At 48.4% G+C, this 20,919-nt stretch overlaps 1 long non-coding RNA gene across 3 annotated transcripts; it reads left to right on the top strand.

Annotated features, from left to right (window-relative positions):
* The first annotated feature begins 206 nt into the window (after positions 1–206).
* LOC310892065 lies at positions 207–20,889 on the top strand. 3 transcript variants are annotated; one of them, XR_014577852.1, is made up of 7 exons: positions 224–338; positions 453–730; positions 997–2,909; positions 6,881–8,906; positions 12,437–12,557; positions 13,930–16,735; positions 20,875–20,889. It is a non-coding gene; the product is annotated as an uncharacterized lncRNA (long non-coding RNA). The 3 variants fall into 3 exon arrangements; XR_014577853.1 differs by lacking the exon at positions 12,437–12,557 and having other exon boundaries at positions 225–338; XR_014577854.1 differs by lacking the exons at positions 12,437–12,557; positions 20,875–20,889 and having other exon boundaries at positions 207–338; positions 13,930–15,414.
* The last annotated feature ends 30 nt before the right edge of the window (positions 20,890–20,919 follow it).

Here is a 20,919-nt window from a genome sequence, read left to right as displayed (position 1 = left end):
CCCAAAACGGCCGGAAAACCCTCCATAAACACGAAACCGGTAATGTAACAGAGCAAAAAATGGCGTCCTACGGCACGCTGCGAGGCTCAATTTTCTGGGGAGTGCTGGGAAATGTAGTTCTTGGCCACCGGGTTTCCGGGAGTCCATATTGTTTTCCCAGAGCATGCCGGGAGATGTAGTTCTCGGACACTGGGCTTCCGGGAGGCCATGTTGGTTTCCCATCTTTGCTAGGCTCCGGGTGCTCTGGCTTCACAGAGAAACCCCCAAACTGAAAAATGTACCTGCTAATATATTGGGCTCTAAATGTAGCCCTGGGTTAACTGAATAACAATCCCTGGGTAAGATTGAAGTGCAGGAGGGGTTGGCTACGGTTTTAAGAGCCGGTTTGCAGAAAAGGGATTTCCCGTTAAGAAATGGCATATACTGATTGTTCTCTTCCTTGCTCTGCCAAGACCTGAAGCACATCTTGGAAGCCAGGCAGAATCCGTGGAGCCAATGGAGTTCTCAAGCTCGACTTCAGCTTCTTCCCAGCTAGAAGAAGCAAGGACACGCCGGCTGAGTTCCACAGGCAACGCGCCCGTATCTGTAGACGAGGATTTAGAGATGCTACTTTGGGAACTCTCAGACGGCATACTGGAAGCCGAGCTCGACTTGGACCCAGGGAAGGATGAGGATGACCTCCTCCTTGAGCTTTCCAAGATGATTGATGATTGAACTGCATAGTCCTATGGTATATTAAAAAAAAAAAAAAAAAGGAAAAAAAAAAAAGAAAACAACTCTTCTTCTTGTTGGATACCCTGAGGTGATCCTTTTTCTAACTGAGGCTTTGCAATGAGACTTAAAGCACAGTTGGAACTGGTAGAAATTGGCAGGATCTGCACTCAGTTGTCCTAAGTTTCCCTGCTGGTCAGAGTTAAGGTCTTGTGCATGGTTCCGTAACTATAGGTGGCTACCTTTGATATCAAGAGGACAAAGCACTTGTTTCTTTTGGCACAGAAAGATGTCCATCGGCACGCTGTGGTGGCTGTGAATTGACGTAGTGACGGAGCGATGCTCTGAAGGCTTAAACGGAAAGCTTCTTCCTTCCGCCCCCCTTGGCACAGCTCGATGTTGGGCACATTGTGAAGCCTGGGTGTTCTGATTTCTCGGACAGTTGATACCCAAATCCCGGAGTTACTATGTCAACTCTTGACTTTTATTTGTGTATGCCATTGTTTTGACTGTAATCTTTTCAGATGATGAAGCTGTAGGGGCGGGAGGGAGCAAAATAATTATTCTAGCGTTGTGGACCAAACATGCTGCCAGGAGTGGTGGTGGTGGGGTCAGCCCACCCGGCCTTACTTTCAATTATCAGGGATGATAAAATGGTGTGAAAAGCAGCAGCTCTGCGATACGGCTACGCTACCCCCACTTCCTTCTCTTGTGCTGTACCAAAGTTCCCCCAAGCTTTGGTTGGTGCTTTTTGCTGGTGACAGTAGGACTCCAGGGCGAGTAGTCGGGACTCTCCTGCAGTAACTGGGTCAATTAAGGGTCGGTTTAAGTGCCTCCTGGTTTTTAAAATTGCTCCCCTGAGCTGCTGGCTCTGCTGCCTGCTACAGCAAATGTTCGGGTGCCATCAGCGTCGCACTTGGGCGTGGGCACTGACCCTGCGGAGGAGAGCTGAGACTCGCGTGTATTGTGTACCCTGCCGCCAGTGATCGTTTTCCCCTAGCAGATCTATTTTGAATCATTTCCCTAAATTTTAGAGGAACTTTAGGCTCTTTGTGCTATGATTTGTGAAGCTGTAGGGGCCCTCAGGCATTTGCTGCTGGCAGAGGAAAACCGCATGTCGAATTTGTTGTAAATACTTTCTGTTTGGACAACAACGCCTGTGTGTGTGTGTGTGCGTGTGTGTGTGTGTGCGCGTGCGTGCTTTGACGACCCCCTGCGACGCCCCAGCTCCGCGAGGGAAGCTTTGAAGCGGCTCTGGGAAAACCTCTGCGGAAGAAACCGCTGCTAGTGACTTGCGGAAAAGGGACTCCACAATCAGTGAGATTGTAAAGTAGGTATGTTTATTCAGCGCTGGGCAGCACGGGAGGTCGTGGGCATGAAGATTGATGACTCTTCCTCGTCACCGCTAGTTGACCTCTTGTCTTTGCACAGACTCAGTTGCTCCTTGGCTCTTGTCCACCTGCAGGACCAGTTTCTCCCAGTTTCTTAAGACAGGCTCACTCTCTTATTAGGAGACTGACCTTGGTAAGGGGCCCAAGGCTTCTTGCTTTAGTTAATTGGCACAATGCACCATAGTTAGCAAAGACGCTAAGTAGCATCCTAGTTTAACGCCGTCAGCGCTCTATCTCTACTTGATAAGATTCTCCTAACTCCCTCTCTCACTGGAGCCCACGCAGCCCTCCGTCCTGCCGAAGGACTTCACGGGGACTTCTGCCGGCTCCGGGTGCCCGCACACAGACAGAAATGGCTTTGAGAGAAAACAATCAGGAGGAGGAGAGCTCAGAGACTGCGGCCGGCTTCGGCCACCTTCCCCTCGCTTTCCCTCTCCGTGTTCAAACCGAGCACTGTTCTGCCGTCAACCTTCGCTGCCTCTGCCCGCGGCGCTGGGCTTTCGCGTGTGCCATTGCTCCTCTACATATTTTATCCTTCCTTTTGTAAGGAATGGTCCAGCAATTCGTGTCACTAAGGGATTTGAAGGGTTAACATCGAGGCCCGGGTCTAGGTGATAAGAGAACAAAGGGGTTTTTAGGGAAAAGTGCTGACTACTGCAGGGGATGTTGCTAGAGTTTCTGAAATCCGGCGCAGAGGCTCCCAAACGAGGAGGAAGGGGGAGCTGAAGGACAATTGAAGGACAAAAGCCTGAGAGGAAGACAACCAGCATTGAGCCCGAGCAAGCCCCGAGAGACCACCAGAGACTGGTACGCAGGCGCCCCTGGGAGGGGTTTCGGATTCCGGAAACCAATTCTAATAACCCTGCCTCTTCTCGAAGTAGTAATGAATATGTATTAGCCTGGGAGCATCAAAACCAGCCGCCTTAAGTAACAGGTGTGCGTCCTGGGGGAGCAGAGACTCCCGGCGCACCCAGCGCTGCTTGCTTGCCTCTATTCGTTTAATAAATTGTAAACTTTGATTGTAATCCTATTTGGATTTATAACAGCCATTTATAACACTTTTTATATTTGTATTTTATGTAAGGCTGTCTTGCCCCCCTCCCCCCCCAGCCTCGCTGCTCGCCAATAAAGCTGGCGCAGGGGCTAAGGGATTTGAAGGGCCTGCTTGTACACCTAAGGGATTTGAGGGCCTGCTTGTACACCTTTGGGGACTGCCTCTTTTGGGGGGGGGGGGAGGTGGGGGTGTTAGGAGCTGCTTGTATACTTTTTTAGGCATTCCTCTGAGAGGGGGTTGGGAGCTTCGTGTATACTGGGGGGGGAGGGCCTCCCTCGAGGTGGAAGGGGGGGGGGTTGGAGCGTTTCTACACTGTAGGGGCCTGCCTGTACACTTTTGGGGCCTGCCTTGGAGGGGTTGGGAACTGCTTGTACACCTTTGGGGCCTGCGTCTGCGCGGGGCGGGGGGGGTTGGGGGGTTGGAGCTGGTTTTAACCTTTCGGGCTTGCATCTGGAGGGGGTTGGGGCCTGCCTTTCGGGGGGTGGTTGTGAGCTGCTTGTATACTGTAGGGGCCTGCTTGTACACCTTTGGGGCCTGCGTCTGGGGGGGGGTGGGAGCTGCTTGTACACTGTTAGGGCCTGCCTTGGGGGAGGGGTTGGGGCATGTGCCTTGGGGGCATGGGGTTGGGAGCTGCTTCTACGCTGTAGGGGTCTGGGTCTTGGGGGGTTGGGGCTGTTTGTACACCTTTGGGGCGTGCCTCTGGGGAGGATGGGGAGTTGCTTGTACACCTTTGGGGCCTGTGTCTGGGGGGGGGGTTGGGGCCTGTGCCGGGGGGGTTGGGAGCTGCTTGTACGCTCTAGGGTCCTCTGGCAGGCTTTGGGGCCTCCCTTTGAGGGGGGCAGTTGGGAGCTGGTTGTACACCTTTGGGGCCTGAGTCTGGGGTGTGGGGGCTGGGGCTGAGGCCTGGGGCCTGGGGCATGCATCTGGGTGGTGGTGGTGGGGGGTCCAGTTCATGGGGGGGGTGGGTTGGGAGCTGCTTGTGGACAGTTGGGGTCTGCATCCGGGTGTGGCTGGGGCCTGCTTGTAGACTTCTGCAGCCTGTGTCTGGTGTTTGGGGGCTTTTCTGTAGTGTTTGGGGATTGCATTTTGGCTTTGGGATGTGTCTAGAGCTTCTGGGGCCTAGCTGTAGTGCTTGGGGCCTGCGTCTGGGGCTTTTCTGTAGCATTTTGGTAGCGTGTTTGTGATTTGGGGTCTGTATCCAGGGTTTTGCCTTTTTTGTAGTTTCCAGCTTTGTGTCTGTTTCTTTGTTGGTTGCCTGGGGTTTGGGGTTTGGATCATTAGTCAGTGTCATTAGCGTCGGGGGGTTGATATGAAGGGTTAGGGTTGTGGTTAGAGTTGTTAGGGTTAAAGAGAATAAGGATTTTAGGGTAAGGGGATCAAGGTTGTGGGAATAAAAATGTTTTTGCACAGAGTTACATCGTTTAGAGGGAGGGAAGGTGGTATTGATATATGCTTGCAGTGATAAGAAAGCTTAACAGACAACCTTGTAAAATGCAGACAACCAGAATCCTTAGAGCAATTGGGTGGAAATCACGGTGTAAGAAACATTACCACCTCAAAGAGGAAAACAGTCAAGAAAAAAATAAAATTGACTAGTAACAGGCCAGCAGCTGTGTATTTTCTGTGAAGCACTGGATAGATTGTGAACATGGATTACCCAGTCAATGGGGAAACTGGGGAGGGTCCTGGTCACCGAGAGGAAAAAAAAAATTATATAAACTGTGTTATGGAACTGGTAGGTGGCTTGTGGGACGCCTGCCATTGCAATCGTGAATAAAAATGCTACCTCACTGAGATACTTGCCTGAGCCTATGGTATTGGTTACAGAGTGTTTCTAATAAGGTGTTAGGGTTTTAAGGTTTCAGGGCTAAGGCACTAGGGTTGGGTTTCAGGGTTAGGGTTTCCAGGGTTTAGGGTTAGGATTTTAAGGTTGTTAGGGTTGGAGTTATAAGGGTTAGGGTTTGGGGGTTAGTGTGTTAAGGTTTTAAAGTATTTTGTGGTTTTAGTGTTGATAGGGTTTTTAGGGTTAGGGTCTTAGGGTTTTAGTTATGGTCAGGTATTTAGGGTTAGGGTTTTAAGGTCTTATTTTTTTTTTTTAAGGTTAGGGTCTCCAGCGTTAGGGCTTTGAGAATCTTTACGTTTTGGGTTAGGGTTTAGAGGGTCTTAATTTTTAGGGTTAGGGCTTTTAGGCGTAGGTCTAGTGTGGTAAATTTTATCGGGTTAGGACTGTAAGGGTTTTTAGGGTTAGGGTTTCTAGGGTTTGTTGGGGTAGGGGTTAGGGTTAGATCCGTGGTTGCCATAGGCTTAGGGGTCAAGGTTCTTAGGGGTTAGGCCTAATATTAGGGCGGAAGGCCAAAATAAGAGGGTGGGAGCCCCCCCCAAAATTGAAGGGTTGAAGCCCCAAGTTAGGGGAAGGAACGTCAAAATTGTGGGGTCCCCCAAAATTGGGCGGAAGAACTTTTAATATTAGGGGGGAACCCAAAAAAGGAGGGTGGGGGACTCTACAATCGGTTGTGTCCCCCCCAAATTAGGGGAGGAACCCCCAAAATTGGGTGGGCGAACCCCCAAATTGGGGGGAAGAAGACTTAAATGGAAGTGTGAAATTCCAGAATTGAATGTGGACCCCCCAGAACAGTCTTCAGGGGTTTAGTGTGGTAAATTTTATCGGGTTAGGGCTGCAAGGGTTTTTAGGGTTAGGGTTTCTAGGGTTTGTTGGGGTAGGGGTTAGGGTTAGATCCGTGGTTGCCATAGGCTTAGGGGTCAAGGTTCTTAGGGGTTAGGCCTAATATTAGGGCGGAAGGCCAAAATAAGAGGGGGGGAGCCCCCCCCCCAGAATCGAAGGGTTGAAGCCCCAAGTTAGGGGAAGGAACGTCAAAATTGTGGGGTCCCCCAAAATTGAGCGGAAGAGCTCTTAATATTGGGGGAAACCCAAAAGAGGAGGGTGGGGGACTCTACAATTGGGGGGGACCCCCAAAATTGGGGTTAAAGCCCCAGATCCCGGGGAGCTAAGCCCCAAATTAAGGGAAGGAACCTCAAACATGTGGTGAGAACCCCAACATTGGGGGAAAGAACCTTAATATTAGGGTGGCAGGCCAAGAAAGGATGGTGGGGGCCTCCAAAATTGTGGGGGGCTTGGAACTGGGGGGAATCCCCAAAATGGAGGGGGAACCCCAAAAGTGGGCGGGGGGCGAAGCACCAAATTAGGGGAAGGAACCCCAAAATTGCGGGGAAGAACTCTGAAATGGAGAGCTGAAAACCCGAAATTGAGGGGAAACCCCCCAAAACGGCGGGAAAACCCTCCATAAACACGAAACCGGTAACAGAGCAAAAAATGGCGTCCTACGGCACGCTGCGAGGCTCAATTTTCTGGGGAGTGCTGGGAAATGTAGTTCTTGGCCACCGGGTTTCCGGGAGTCCATATTGTTTTCCCAGAGCATGCCGGGAGATGTAGTTCTCGGACACTGGGCTTCCGGGAGGCCATGTTGGTTTCCCATCTTTGCTAGGCTCCGGGTGCTCTGGCTTCACAGAGAAACCCCCAAACTGAAAAATGTACCTGCTAATATATTGGGCTCTAAATGTAGCCCTGGGTTAATTGAATAACAATCCCTGGGTAAGATTGAAGTGCAGGAGAGGTTGGCTACGGTTTTAAGAGCCGGTTTGCAGAAAAGGGATTTCCCGTTAAGAAATGGCATATACTGATTGTTCTCTTCCTTGCTCTGCCAAGACCTGAAGCACATCTTGGAAGCCAGGCAGAATCCGTGGAGCCAATGGAGTTCTCAAGCTCGACTTCAGCTTCTTCCCAGCTAGAAGAAGCAAGGACACGCCGGCTGAGTTCCACAGGCAACGCGCCCGTATCTGTAGACGAGGATTTAGAGATGCTACTTTGGGAACTCTCAGACGGCATACTGGAAGCCGAGCTCGACTTGGACCCAGGGAAGGATGAGGATGACCTCCTCCTTGAGCTTTCCAAGATGATCGATGATTGAACTGCATAGTCCTATGGTATATTGAAAAAAAAAAAAAAAAAAAAAAAAAGAAAACAACTCTTCTTCTTGTTGGATACCCTGAGGTGATCCTTTTTCTAACTGAGGCTTTGCAATGAGACTTAAAGCACAGTTGGAACTGGTAGAAATTGGCAGGATCTGCACTCAGTTGTCCTAAGTTTTCCTGCTGGTCAGAGTTAAGGTCTTGTGCATGGTTCCGTAACTATAGGTGGCTACCTTTGATATCAAGAGGACAAAGCACTTGTTTCTTTTGGCACAGAAAGATGTCCATCGGCACGCTGTGGTGGCTGTGAATTGACGTAGTGACGGAGCGATGCTCTGAAGGCTTAAACGGAAAGCTTCTTCCTTCCGCCCCCCTTGGCACAGCTCGATGTTGGGCACATTGTGAAGCCTGGGTGTTCTGATTTCTCGGACAGTTGATACCCAAATCCCGGAGTTACTATGTCAACTCTTGACTTTTATTTGTGTATGCCATTGTTTTGACTGTAATCTTTTCAGATGATGAAGCTGTAGGGGCGGGAGGGAGCAAAATAATTATTCTAGCGTTGTGGACCAAACATGCTGCCCGGAGTGGTGGTGGTGGGGTCAGCCCACCCGGCCTTACTTTCAATTATCAGGGATGATAAAATGGTGTGAAAAGCAGCAGCTCTGCGATACGGCTACGCTACCCCCACTCCCTTCTCTTGTGCTGTACCAAAGTTCCCCCAAGCTTTGGTTGGTGCTTTTTGCTGGTGACAGTAGGACTCCAGGGCGAGTAGTCGGGACTCTCCTGCAGTAACTGGGTCAATTAAGGGTCGGTTTAAGTGCCTCCTGGTTTTTAAAATTGCTCCCCTGAGCTGCTGGCTCTGCTGCCTGCTACAGCAAATGTTCGGGTGCCATGATTAGGGAAGCTGAGGCGATTCCAGATAAGAAAGGGTTAAGAATGAAACTATTAAAGGAGAACAGAACATTAGGTGTAGGGCAGGAAACAGATGTACGGACAATGTATCTCAAAATAGGACATACGGGCAATATATCTCGAACAAGACATTGGAATCCAAGATAAGAAAATAATGAGCAGAAGATTCGAAGAAAAAACAGTCCTTGCGGTTAGGAAGAAAGCTAATTCAGCAGAATCCTGACCAAGGGTGAAAAGTACACTGTGAGGAAGACTTATGGCCTTCCTCTCTGAGACCACCGACCACAGCTCGACGACCCCTGCCCAAGACCACTGAGAGGATCTGCGCAGGCGCAGGACACAAAAAACTGATTAGCATGAGAAGCGAGAGTAGGCGGGGTTAGATAATGAATATGTATAGGCGTTAATAAAATATTAATCACTGTGATGTATAAATTTGGGACGGCTTTTCACTTCGGGATGCACGATAGGCGGAAAGATCCCCCGTGCATCCGGCGCCGTCAATAAAGAATAAATCACTTAAAGAAATTGGATTTATGATCTTTGAATCAATCTGGCACCCCAGATGGGACTTCTTCTCTGTCGGACCGCAGGACCCGCTGGGAACAGGACTCCCTAGGGTACCCCCGGGATTTCCCGGAGGGACTCCTCGACTCAACGGATCACTGCGGAGGCAGACACGGACCCCATCATTGTAAGTGATTATATTCTTTATTTTGGTTTATTTGGTTGACCGGTCAATTGGGGTCGTCTGTAAGTCGGAAAGTAAAAGTTTTCTGCAAGACGGCATTTGGTTTTTTGGAAAGCACTCAGTTGCTGTTGGGAAACAAATAACCTTTGCATGCGAGGTTGGTATTACGTTGTGTTTAAATGTGGAACTTGACCTTGGCTATTGTCTTTGGGATTTTGATTGTACTCTTTATAACGTTACTAGGATCTTGGTGTTATTGTGGAAAGCTGCCGGCTTGTATTGTGTAACAAGAAACATTCTGAACTGTAACATGGGGGGGCAGCAGAGTAGTGGGATTCCAAAGAAAAGCCCGTTGGGATGTATCTTGAGTCATTGGAAAGATATAGGGGGATCCCCCGGTGGAACTGAAAATAAGAAAACGTTGATAAAATATTGTAATCAATGGTGGCCACTTTATAAGTTGGATTGTGAGGGAAATGGCCACTGAATGGAACCTTAAATTATAATACTTTACTACAGTTAATGTTGTTTCTAAGGAGAGAAGGAAAGTGGGATGAGGTGTCATACGCAGATATGTTTTTCACTTTGAGAAACCACCCGGAATGGCAGAAGGAGTGTGGAATTAACTTAGCCCCACAGGATCCTTTGATCCTGGCAATAGAAAAGGATATGAAGAAGGAAGGGGCAGGAAAAATGAAAAGATGTTGTTCGGCGTGCAGTATCGGGCAGAGATGTTTGAAATTGAATGAGTCAGAGGAGAGAATGGAGGATTATGTCCTCCCGCCCCAGATAATAGAACGAGGCGTGGGGGCGAGCTCAGGAAACGGCAGAATAGATAAGAAAAATGAGAGTTGGGGGAATGGAGACTTTACCCCGATCACGGCTCGAACCCGAAGTAAGGTCGGGCCCGTTATTCAAGCCCCGTTACGACAGGCTATGGGGGCTAACGGACCAGCTCGGATAAAAGTACCTTTCACAACTGCTGAGTTAGATTCATGGAAGGAAGCTGTGAAAGGATACCGGGATGATCCAGAATCAGTGGCCCGGAGGTTTGAGCTGATTGTAAAGAATTTATATCCCGATTGGAAAGATATAGAGATAATGCTGGCAGCATTATTGGAAATGGAAAAGCAACTGGTAATTAAGAATGCACAAACTCAAGTACAGACCCAGGTAACGTCAGTTTTACCTGGAACTGTGGAGGTATATGTGCTCAGAGTGGACCCAAACTGGGACTATAATGATGAGGGTGATTATAGGTTATTAAAAAAATATCAGGAATGGATTAGGATCGCCTTGGAAAGTGCGATACCAAAGTCTGTAAACTGGTCTAGGTTATATACCATAAAACAGGGGCAAACTGAGACCCCGTCAGAATTTCTCGATCGACTAAGGACAGCAATGCAAAAATTTACAACGATAGACCCCTCTTCTGAGGAAGGTAAAGTCCAGCTAGTATCATTGTTCTTGGGTCAGTCTGCGGACGATATAAGACGGAAGCTTCAGAAAATGAAAGAGCCGGATGTGAGAGATTTAGAAAGGCTGGTGGAAGAGGCATGGAGGGTATTTAGGAATCGAGAAGGGAATGAGAAACAAAGGCTGGGTAGGGCTATTGCTGCGGCAACTGTTGCGGCCTTACAGAGGCAAGAAGAACCTTTTCGGGGAAAAGGAAGAGGGAATGGGATAAGGGGAAGGTCAGTAAAGCCTCCCCTGAGACCGAATCAGTGTGCATATTGTAGGGAAGTGGGTCATTGGAGAAGGGAATGTCCGAAACAACGGGAGAAGAACAGGTTGATGGTAGCTAGTGTATCTCCCGACCAATGAAGTGGACCGGGGGATTCTACCCTAGCAGATCCGCTGGTTAAAATTAAGCTAGGGAAATCAGGACAGGAAGTGGAGTTTTTAATTGACACAGGAGCGACTTATTCTGTGTTAAACCAGAAATTGATACCAGAGGATGAGGATTTTGTGACGGTGATAGGAGCTACAGGCCAGCACGAGAAAGCCTTTTTCCTAAGGCCTTTAAAATATAAGTTAGGGAAACAGATGGGAATACATAGGTTTTTATATTTACCAGGATCCCCGAAGTCTTTGCTGGGGCGAGATTTACTAGAACAATTAGAAGCGGAAATTGTCTTTGAAAAAGGGAAGGTGGGGTTAAAAGTGAGAGAAGAAAAGCTGATAACCGCGCTAAGCTTAATGCTGATACAAGCAGACCCCATCGGTAAAGTACCTTTGGAGATTTTAGACCAAGTTTACCCAGGAGTCTGGGCTACTGACATCCCTGGGCGAGCCAAAAATGCAGCCCCGATAGTGGTGAGATTAAAGCCAGGGGAAAGGCCAGTTAAGATTAAGCAATATCCCCTAAGATTAGAAGACAGGAAAGGAATTAAGGGGATAGTGGATAAGTTTTTAAAACATGGACTGCTGGTTGAGTGTGAATCTGAATATAATACTCCTATACTACCAATTAAGAAGCCAGATGGGAAGAACTATAGATTAGTGCAGGATTTAAGAGCTATAAATAAGATCACTGAAGATATACACCCTGTGGTAGCCAACCCGTACACATTACTGACTAAATTAAAAGATAATTTAGTTTGGTTTACCGTACTGGATTTAAAAGATGCCTTCTTCTGTCTGACTTTAGCCCTAGAAAGTCAGAAGCTTTTTGCTTTTGAATGGGAAAATCCAGACTCAGGACGAAAGGCTCAATTGACCTGGACCATATTGCCGCAGGGATTCAAAAACAGCCCCACGATTTTTGGGAATCAACTAGCAAAAGAGCTTGAGGTTTGGGAGGCCCCAAACACCGAAGGAGTTCTGCTGCAATACGTTGATGACCTTTTGATAGCCACTGAGAATAGGAGCAGCTGCATGCAATGGACAATAAGTCTCCTTAATTTTTTGGGTTTGAATGGGTATCGAGTCTCTCAACAGAAGGCTCAGCTGATTCAGTCACGTGTAACTTACTTGGGGTTTGAGATTTCAGGGGGACAAAGGGAGTTAGGAACAGAACGGAAAGAAACTATCTGCCATACTCCAGAACCACAGACCATTAAGGAATTACGAACTTTTCTAGGGATGACAGGTTGGTGCCGTCTATGGATTAATAATTATGGACTAATTGTAAAACCCCTATATGACCTCATCAAGAATAACCAATTGAAATTGGTCTGGACGGGGGAAGCACGGGCTGCCTTTAAGAAGCTTAAATTGGAGTTAATGCGAGCACCAGCTTTGGGTCTACCGGACTTGTCTAAACCCTTTTGGTTGTACTCCTATGAGAGACAAGGGATGGCTCTGGGGGTGCTGGCACAGAAGCTGGGCCCCTACAGGAGAGCTGTGGCCTACTTCTCTAAACAACTGGATGAAGTAAGTAAAGGTTGGCCGGGTTGCCTTCGAGCGGTGGCCGCTGTCATCATGAATATACAGGAGGCTCGGAAGTTCACTATGGGACAGAAGATAACCGTGCTGGTATCACACACTGTCTCGGCAGTCTTGGAGCAGAAAGGGGCACACTGGTTATCCCCTCAAAGATTTTTAAAATACCAAGCAATACTGGTGGAGCAAGATGACGTAGAAATTGTGGTTACTAACATTGTGAACCCAGCTTCTTTCCTTAGTAACGCTCCTGACGAGCCAGTGGTCCACGATTGTATCGAAACTATGGAAACTGTATTCTAGCCGACCAGATCTCAAGGAGGAGCCCTTGGAAGACGCGGACGAATCATGGTATACTGATGGAAGCAGCTTTGTGAAACAAGGACAACGCAAAGCAGGGTATACGGTGACGACCACTCAACAGGTAATTGAGTCGAAACCATTACCCCTTGGGACGTCTGCTCAGAAAGCAGAAATAATTGCCCTTACGCGGGCATTGGAACTAGCAGCAGGAAAGAAAGTAAATATCTGGACAGACTCTAAGTATGCATTTGGTGTGGTGCATGCACATGGGGCTATCTGGAAGGAACGAGGATTATTAACGGCCCAAGGAAAACAAATAAAATATGCTGAGGAGATTTTGAAGTTGTTGGAAGCGGTAAAGCACCCAGAGAAGGTGGCTGTTATACATTGCCGGGGACACCAAAAAGGAACCGCTGACTTCGAGGTAGGGAACCGACTGGCTGACCAAGAAGCAAAAAGGGTGGCCGGATTGGCTGAGGCAGAAGCGCTCACTTTAATACCAGACGGTAAAATACAAACTTTAGGTGAAGGACAGGAACCTAGGTACACACAGGAAGATCAAAAGTTAATTGGGGACCTGGGAGGAAAAGCAAGGAGTGATGGATGGGTATACCTGAAAGATAATAGGGTTGTACTACCCTCTAATTTAATATGGCCTACGGTCATGGCAGAACATAATAAGACTCATTGGGGAGCAGACACCTTATATAAAAATCTGAGTCGAGTCTTGGTGGGAAGAAATCTGTATACTACGGTAAAACAAGTAACCCAGCAATGCAGTATTTGTTTGCATCATAACCCTAATACAGAAAATAGGGTAAAGTTCGGAATAATCAGTAAAGGAAACTATCCAGGACAACAATGGCAGATAGATTTTTCAGAACTGCCAAGAAAAGGGGGGTATCGATACTTGTTGGTTTTGACAGATACTTTTTCCGGGTGGCCGGAGGCTTTTCCCTGTCGAACCAACAAGGCAAGAGAAGTGGTTAAGGTTTTACTGAATGAGATAATACCGCGTTTCGGAATTCCGGCAGCAATGTCCTCGGATAGAGGCTCTCATTTTTGTGCGCAAATAGTTCAAGAAGTAAGTAAGGTCTTAGGGGTAGACTGGCAACTCCATACCCCTTACAGACCACAGGCAAGCGGACAAGTGGAAAAGATGAATCATCTAATCAAACAACAAATAGCCAAAATAGGACAAGAGACTAATTTATCATGGCCTCAGTCTCTCCCTTTGGCTTTACTTAGAATTAGAGTAAAACCACGGACAAAGGAAAATCTAAGCCCTTTTGAAATATTATACGGAAGACCCTATCAGTTTTTGTTCAGCGGGGAGGACCTGATGCAACTGGGGTCGGGATACTTGTATAATTATTTAATAGGACTCCAAAAACAGTTGGATCAAATATCTAAAGTTGTCTCAGGAACCAGGGCTAGAGGGCTGGGCCAACCAATCCACCCCTTTAAACCTGGGGATTATGTGTATGTAAAAGCATTTGCAGGTCGCCCTTTGGAAGAAAAGTGGACGGGACCATACCAGGTGCTGCTGACAACACATACCGCCATCAAGATTAAGGAGCAAACGGCCTGGATCCATTATTCGAGAGTGAAGAAAGCTCCAAAAGCCCCCTGGAAAGTAACGCTGGGTGACGGTGAACTGAAACTAAAGTTCAGTCAAGCAAAATGAAGACACTATGGTCAGGAGTATTTAGTAATGTAGTTAGCAGAAATTTAGTTAACAGAATTGTTTTATTTCTGTGGCTTATAGTTGTAATTGTGATTCAAGAATTGGAAGGTGCTTCTATGATGATAGAGAATGGTGGGTGGCCTTGGTCTGAAGCCGTAACCACGGAGGATAAGAACATTAATGGAAAGTTAGCTGTTGTGGTTATTTGGCGAACAAATGGTGATCATTTACATGCATTATCAGAATGGCAAAATTTAGGGGAAGGGTGGATACACCAAAGAACTGTAGGGGACGAAATTGAAATAGGGTGCCGAATGATTAATGGAACAGCCCACGAGAAAGCAACGGGGATTTTAGTAAAACCGACTTCCAAAAGTGGCCAACAAGAAGGTTGTATCCGCCCAGGTAAATTAGATTGTTGGTATAATTTTATATTAACACAGACTGTAGCAGTTAACTGTTTTTGGACTAATAATGGTCAAAAGCTCGAGATCAAGGAAGGCAAGAGCCTCATGATAAATTTTCTGTATAAGATTAGTAAGGATAACATTTCATGGGGCTTTGAGGAAATATGGAATAAGTTAACTTCATGGTTACCCAACTTTCAATAGTTAGAACAAGTTTTTACTGATCTGGTTATGTTATTGGTAGTAGGAATATTTGTATGTATGTCACTGCGATACTGCTAATGATAAGGGCATGCAATGCAAAAGAATTTGCATGGGGAAAAGAAAAGGGGGGATTGATTAGGGAAGCTGAGGCGATTCCAGATAAGAAAGGGTTAAGAATGAAACTATTAAAGGAGAACAGAACATTAGGTGTAGGGCAGGAAACAGATGTACGGACAATGTATCTCAAAATAGGACATACGGGCAATATATCTCGAACAAGACATTGGAATCCAAGATAAGAAAATAATGAGCAGAAGATTCGAAGAAAAAACAGTCCTTGCGGTTAGGAAGAAAGCTAATTCAGCAGAATCCTGACCAAGGGTGAAAAGTACACTGTGAGGAAGACTTATGGCCTTCCTCTCTGAGACCACCGACCACAGCTCGACGACCCCTGCCCAAGACCACTGAGAGGATCTGCGCAGGCGCAGGACACAAAAAACTGATTAGCATGAGAAGCGAGAGTAGGCGGGGTTAGATAATGAATATGTATAGGCGTTAATAAAATATTAATCACTGTGATGTATAAATTTGGGACGGCTTTTCACTTCGGGATGCACGATAGGCGGAAAGATCCCCCGTGCATCCGGCGCCGTCAATAAAGAATAAATCACTTAAAGAAATTGGATTTATGATCTTTGAATCAGCCATCAGCGTCGCACTTGGGCGTGGGCACTGACCCTGCGGAGGAGAGCTGAGACTCGCGTGTATTGTGTACCCTGCCGCCAGTGATCGTTTTCCCCTAGCAGATCTATTTTGAATCATTTCCCTAAATTTTAGAGGAACTTTAGGCTCTTTGTGCTATGATTTGTGAAGCTGTAGGGGCCCTCAGGCATTTGCTGCTGGCAGAGGAAAACCGCATGTCGAATTTGTTGTAAATACTTTCTGTTTGGACAACAACGCCTGTGTGTGTGTGTGTGCGTGTGTGTGTGTGTGCGCGTGCGTGCTTTGACGACCCCCTGCGACGCCCCAGCTCCGCGAGGGAAGCTTTGAAGCGGCTCTGGGAAAACCTCTGCGGAAGAAACCGCTGCTAGTGACTTGCGGAAAAGGGACTCCACAATCAGTGAGATTGTAAAGTAGGTATGTTTATTCAGCGCTGGGCAGCACGGGAGGTCGTGGGCATGAAGATTGATGACTCTTCCTCGTCACCGCTAGTTGACCTCTTGTCTTTGCACAGACTCAGTTGCTCCTTGGCTCTTGTTCACCTGCAGGACCAGTTTCTCCCAGTTTCTTAAGACAGGCTCACTCTCTTATTAGGAGACTGACCTTGGTAAGGGGCCCAAGGCTTCTTGCTTTAGTTAATTGGCACAATGCACCATAGTTAGCAAAGACGCTAAGTAGCATCCTAGTTTAACGCCGTCAGCGCTCTATCTCTACTTGATAAGATTCTCCTAACTCCCTCTCTCACTGGAGCCCACGCAGCCCTCCGTCCTGCCGAAGGACTTCACGGGGACTTCTGCCGGCTCCGGGTGCCCGCACACAGACAGAAATGGCTTTGAGAGAAAACAATCAGGAGGAGGAGAGCTCAGAGACTGCGGCCGGCTTCGGCCACCTTCCCCTCGCTTTCCCTCTCCGTGTTCAAACCGAGCACTGTTCTGCCGTCAACCTTCGCTGCCTCTGCCCGCGGCGCTGGGCTTTCGCGTGTGCCATTGCTCCTCTACATATTTTATCCTTCCTTTTGTAAGGAATGGTCCAGCAATTCGTGTCACTAAGGGATTTGAAGGGTTAACATCGAGGCCCGGGTCTAGGTGATAAGAGAACAAAGGGGTTTTTAGGGAAAAGTGCTGACTACTGCAGGGGATGTTGCTAGAGTTTCTGAAATCCGGCGCAGAGGCTCCCAAACGAGGAGGAAGGGGGAGCTGAAGGACAATTGAAGGACAAAAGCCTGAGAGGAAGACAACCAGCATTGAGCCCGAGCAAGCCCCGAGAGACCACCAGAGACTGGTACGCAGGCGCCCCTGGGAGGGGTTTCGGATTCCGGAAACCAATTCTAATAACCCTGCCTCTTCTCGAAGTAGTAATGAATATGTATTAGCCTGGGAGCATCAAAACCAGCCGCCTTAAGTAACAGGTGTGCGTCCTGGGGGAGCAGAGACTCCCGGCGCACCCAGCGCTGCTTGCTTGCCTCTGTTCGTTTAATAAATTGTAAACTTTGATTGTAATCCTATTTGGATTTATAACAGCCATTTATAACACTTTTTATATTTGTATTTTATTTAAGGCTGTCTTGCCCCCCTCCCCCCCCAGCCTTGCTGCTCGCCAATAAAGCTGGCGCAGGGGCTAAGGGATTTGAAGGGCCTGCTTGTACACCTAAGGGATTTGAGGGCCTGCTTGTACACCTTTGGGGACTGCCTCTTTTGGGGGGGGGGGGGAGGTGGGGGTGTTAGGAGCTGCTTGTATACTTTTTTAGGCATTCCTCTGAGAGGGGGTTGGGAGCTTCGTGTATACTGGGGGGGGAGGGCCTCCCTCGAGGTGGAAGGGGGGGGGGTTGGAGCGTTTCTACACTGTAGGGGCCTGCCTGTACACTTTTGGGGCCTGCCTTGGAGGGGTTGGGAACTGCTTGTACACCTTTGGGGCCTGCGTCTGCGCGGGGCGGGGGGGGTTGGGGGGTTGGAGCTGGTTTTAACCTTTCGGGCTTGCATCTGGAGGGGGTTGGGGCCTGCCTTTCGGGGGGTGGTTGTGAGCTGCTTGTATACTGTAGGGGCCTGCTTGTACACCTTTGGGGCCTGCATCTGGGGGGGGGTGGGAGCTGCTTGTACACTGTTAGGGCCTGCCTTGGGGGAGGGGTTGGGGCATGTGCCTTGGGGGCATGGGGTTGGGAGCTGCTTCTACGCTGTAGGGGTCTGGGTCTTGGGGGGTTGGGGCTGTTTGTACACCTTTGGGGCGTGCCTCTGGGGAGGATGGGGAGTTGCTTGTACACCTTTGGGGCCTGTGTCTGGGGGGGGGTTGGGGCCTGTGCCGGGGGGGTTGGGAGCTGCTTGTACGCTCTAGGGTCCTCTGGCAGGCTTTGGGGCCTCCCTTTGAGGGGGGCAGTTGGGAGCTGGTTGTACACCTTTGGGGCCTGAGTCTGGGGTGTGGGGGCTGGGGCTGAGGCCTGGGGCCTGGGGCATGCATCTGGGTGGTGGGGGGGGGGGGTCCAGTTCATGGGGGGGGTGGGTTGGGAGCTGCTTGTGGACAGTTGGGGTCTGCATCCGGGTGTGGCTGGGGCCTGCTTGTAGACTTCTGCAGCCTGTGTCTGGTGTTTGGGGGCTTTTCTGTAGTGTTTGGGGATTGCATTTTGGCTTTGGGATGTGTCTAGAGCTTCTGGGGCCTAGCTGTAGTGCTTGGGGCCTGCGTCTGGGGCTTTTCTGTAGCATTTTGGTAGCGTGTTTGTGATTTGGGGTCTGTATCCAGGGTTTTGCCTTTTTTGTAGTTTCCAGCTTTGTGTCTGTTTCTTTGTTGGTTGCCTGGGGTTTGGGGTTTGGATCATTAGTCAGTGTCATTAGCGTCGGGGGGTTGATATGAAGGGTTAGGGTTGTGGTTAGAGTTGTTAGGGTTAAAGAGAATAAGGATTTTAGGGTAAGGGGATCAAGGTTGTGGGAATAAAAATGTTTTTGCACAGAGTTACATCGTTTAGAGGGAGGGAAGGTGGTATTGATATATGCTTGCAGTGATAAGAAAGCTTAACAGACAACCTTGTAAAATGCAGACAACCAGAATCCTTAGAGCAATTGGGTGGAAATCACGGTGTAAGAAACATTACCACCTCAAAGAGGAAAACAGTCAAGAAAAAAATAAAATTGACTAGTAACAGGCCAGCAGCTGTGTATTTTCTGTGAAGCACTGGATAGATTGTGAACATGGATTACCCAGTCAATGGGGAAACTGGGGAGGGTCCTGGTCACCGAGAGGAAAAAAAAAATTATATAAACTGTGTTATGGAACTGGTAGGTGGCTTGTGGGACGCCTGCCATTGCAATCGTGAATAAAAATGCTACCTCACTGAGATACTTGCCTGAGCCTATGGTATTGGTTACAGAGTGTTTCTAATAAGGTGTTAGGGTTTTAAGGTTTCAGGGCTAAGGCACTAGGGTTGGGTTTCAGGGTTAGGGTTTCCAGGGTTTAGGGTTAGGATTTTAAGGTTGTTAGGGTTGGAGTTATAAGGGTTAGGGTTTGGGGGTTAGTGTGTTAAGGTTTTAAAGTATTTTGTGGTTTTAGTGTTGATAGGGTTTTTAGGGTTAGGGTCTTAGGGTTTTAGTTATGGTCAGGTATTTAGGGTTAGGGTTTTAAGGTCTTATTTTTTTTTTTTTAAGGTTAGGGTCTCCAGCGTTAGGGCTTTGAGAATCTTTACGTTTTGGGTTAGGGTTTAGAGGGTCTTAATTTTTAGGGTTAGGGCTTTTAGGCGTAGGTCTAGTGTGGTAAATTTTATCGGGTTAGGACTGTAAGGGTTTTTAGGGTTAGGGTTTCTAGGGTTTGTTGGGGTAGGGGTTAGGGTTAGATCCGTGGTTGCCATAGGCTTAGGGGTCAAGGTTCTTAGGGGTTAGGCCTAATATTAGGGCGGAAGGCCAAAATAAGAGGGTGGGAGCCCCCCCCAAAATTGAAGGGTTGAAGCCCCAAGTTAGGGGAAGGAACGTCAAAATTGTGGGGTCCCCCAAAATTGGGCGGAAGAACTTTTAATATTAGGGGGGAACCCAAAAAAGGAGGGTGGGGGACTCTACAATCGGTTGTGTCCCCCCCAAATTAGGGGAGGAACCCCCAAAATTGGGTGGGCGAACCCCCAAATTGGGGGGAAGAAGACTTAAATGGAAGTGTGAAATTCCAGAATTGAATGTGGACCCCCCAGAACAGTCTTCAGGGGTTTAGTGTGGTAAATTTTATCGGGTTAGGGCTGCAAGGGTTTTTAGGGTTAGGGTTTCTAGGGTTTGTTGGGGTAGGGGTTAGGGTTAGATCCGTGGTTGCCATAGCGTTAGGGGTCAAGGTTCTTAGGGGTTAGGCCTAATATTAGGGCGGAAGGCCAAAATAAGAGGGGGGGAACCCCCCCCCAAAATCGAAGGGTTGAAGCCCAAAGTTAGGGGAAGGAACGGCCAAATTGTGGGGTCCCCCAAAATTGGGCGGAAGAACTCTTTAATATTAGGGGGGAACCCAAAAAAGGAGGGTGGGGGACTCTACAATTGGGGGGGACCCCCAAAATCGGTCGGGTCCCCCGAAATTAGGGGAGGAACCCCCAAAATTGGGTGGGTGAACCCCCAAATTGGGGGGAAGAAGACTTAAATGGAAGTGTGAAATTCCAGAATTGAATGTGGACCCCCCCCCAGACCTGGGGAGGAATCCCCAAACTTGGGGGGGACCCCCAAAATTGGGGTTAAAGCCCCAGATCCCGGGGAGCTAAGCCCCAAATTAAGGGAAGGAACCTCAAACATGTGGTGAGAACCCCAACATTGGGGGAAAGAACCTTAATATTAGGGTGGCAGGCCAAGAAAGGATGGTGGGGGCCTCCAAAATTGTGGGGGGCTTGGAACTGGGGGGAATCCCCAAAATGGAGGGGGAACCCCAAAAGTGGGCGGGGGGCGAAGCACCAAATTAGGGGAAGGAAACCCAAAATTGCGGGGAAGAACTCTGAAATGGAGAGCTGAAAACCCGAAATTGAGGGGAAACCCCCCAAAACGGCGGGAAAACCCTCCATAAACACGAAACCGGTAACAGAGCAAAAAATGGCGTCCTACGGCACGCTGCGAGGCTCAATTTTCTGGGGAGTGCTGGGAAATGTAGTTCTTGGCCACCGGGTTTCCGGGAGTCCATATTGTTTTCCCAGAGCATGCCGGGAGATGTAGTTCTCGGACACTGGGCTTCCGGGAGGCCATGTTGGTTTCCCATCTTTGCTAGGCTCCGGGTGCTCTGGCTTCACAGAGAAACCCCCAAACTGAAAAATGTACCTGCTAATATATTGGGCTCTAAATGTAGCCCTGGGTTAATTGAATAACAATCCCTGGGTAAGATTGAAGTGCAGGAGAGGTTGGCTACGGTTTTAAGAGCCGGTTTGCAGAAAAGGGATTTCCCGTTAAGAAATGGCATATACTGATTGTTCTCTTCCTTGCTCTGCCAAGACCTGAAGCACATCTTGGAAGCCAGGCAGAATCCGTGGAGCCAAT

Source organism: Anser anser (genome assembly GCF_964211835.1).
Source record: "Anser anser genome assembly, contig: HAP1_SCAFFOLD_125, whole genome shotgun sequence".
NCBI lineage: Eukaryota > Metazoa > Chordata > Aves > Anseriformes > Anatidae > Anser > Anser anser.
This window is presented reverse-complemented; position numbering and strand designations above follow the sequence as displayed.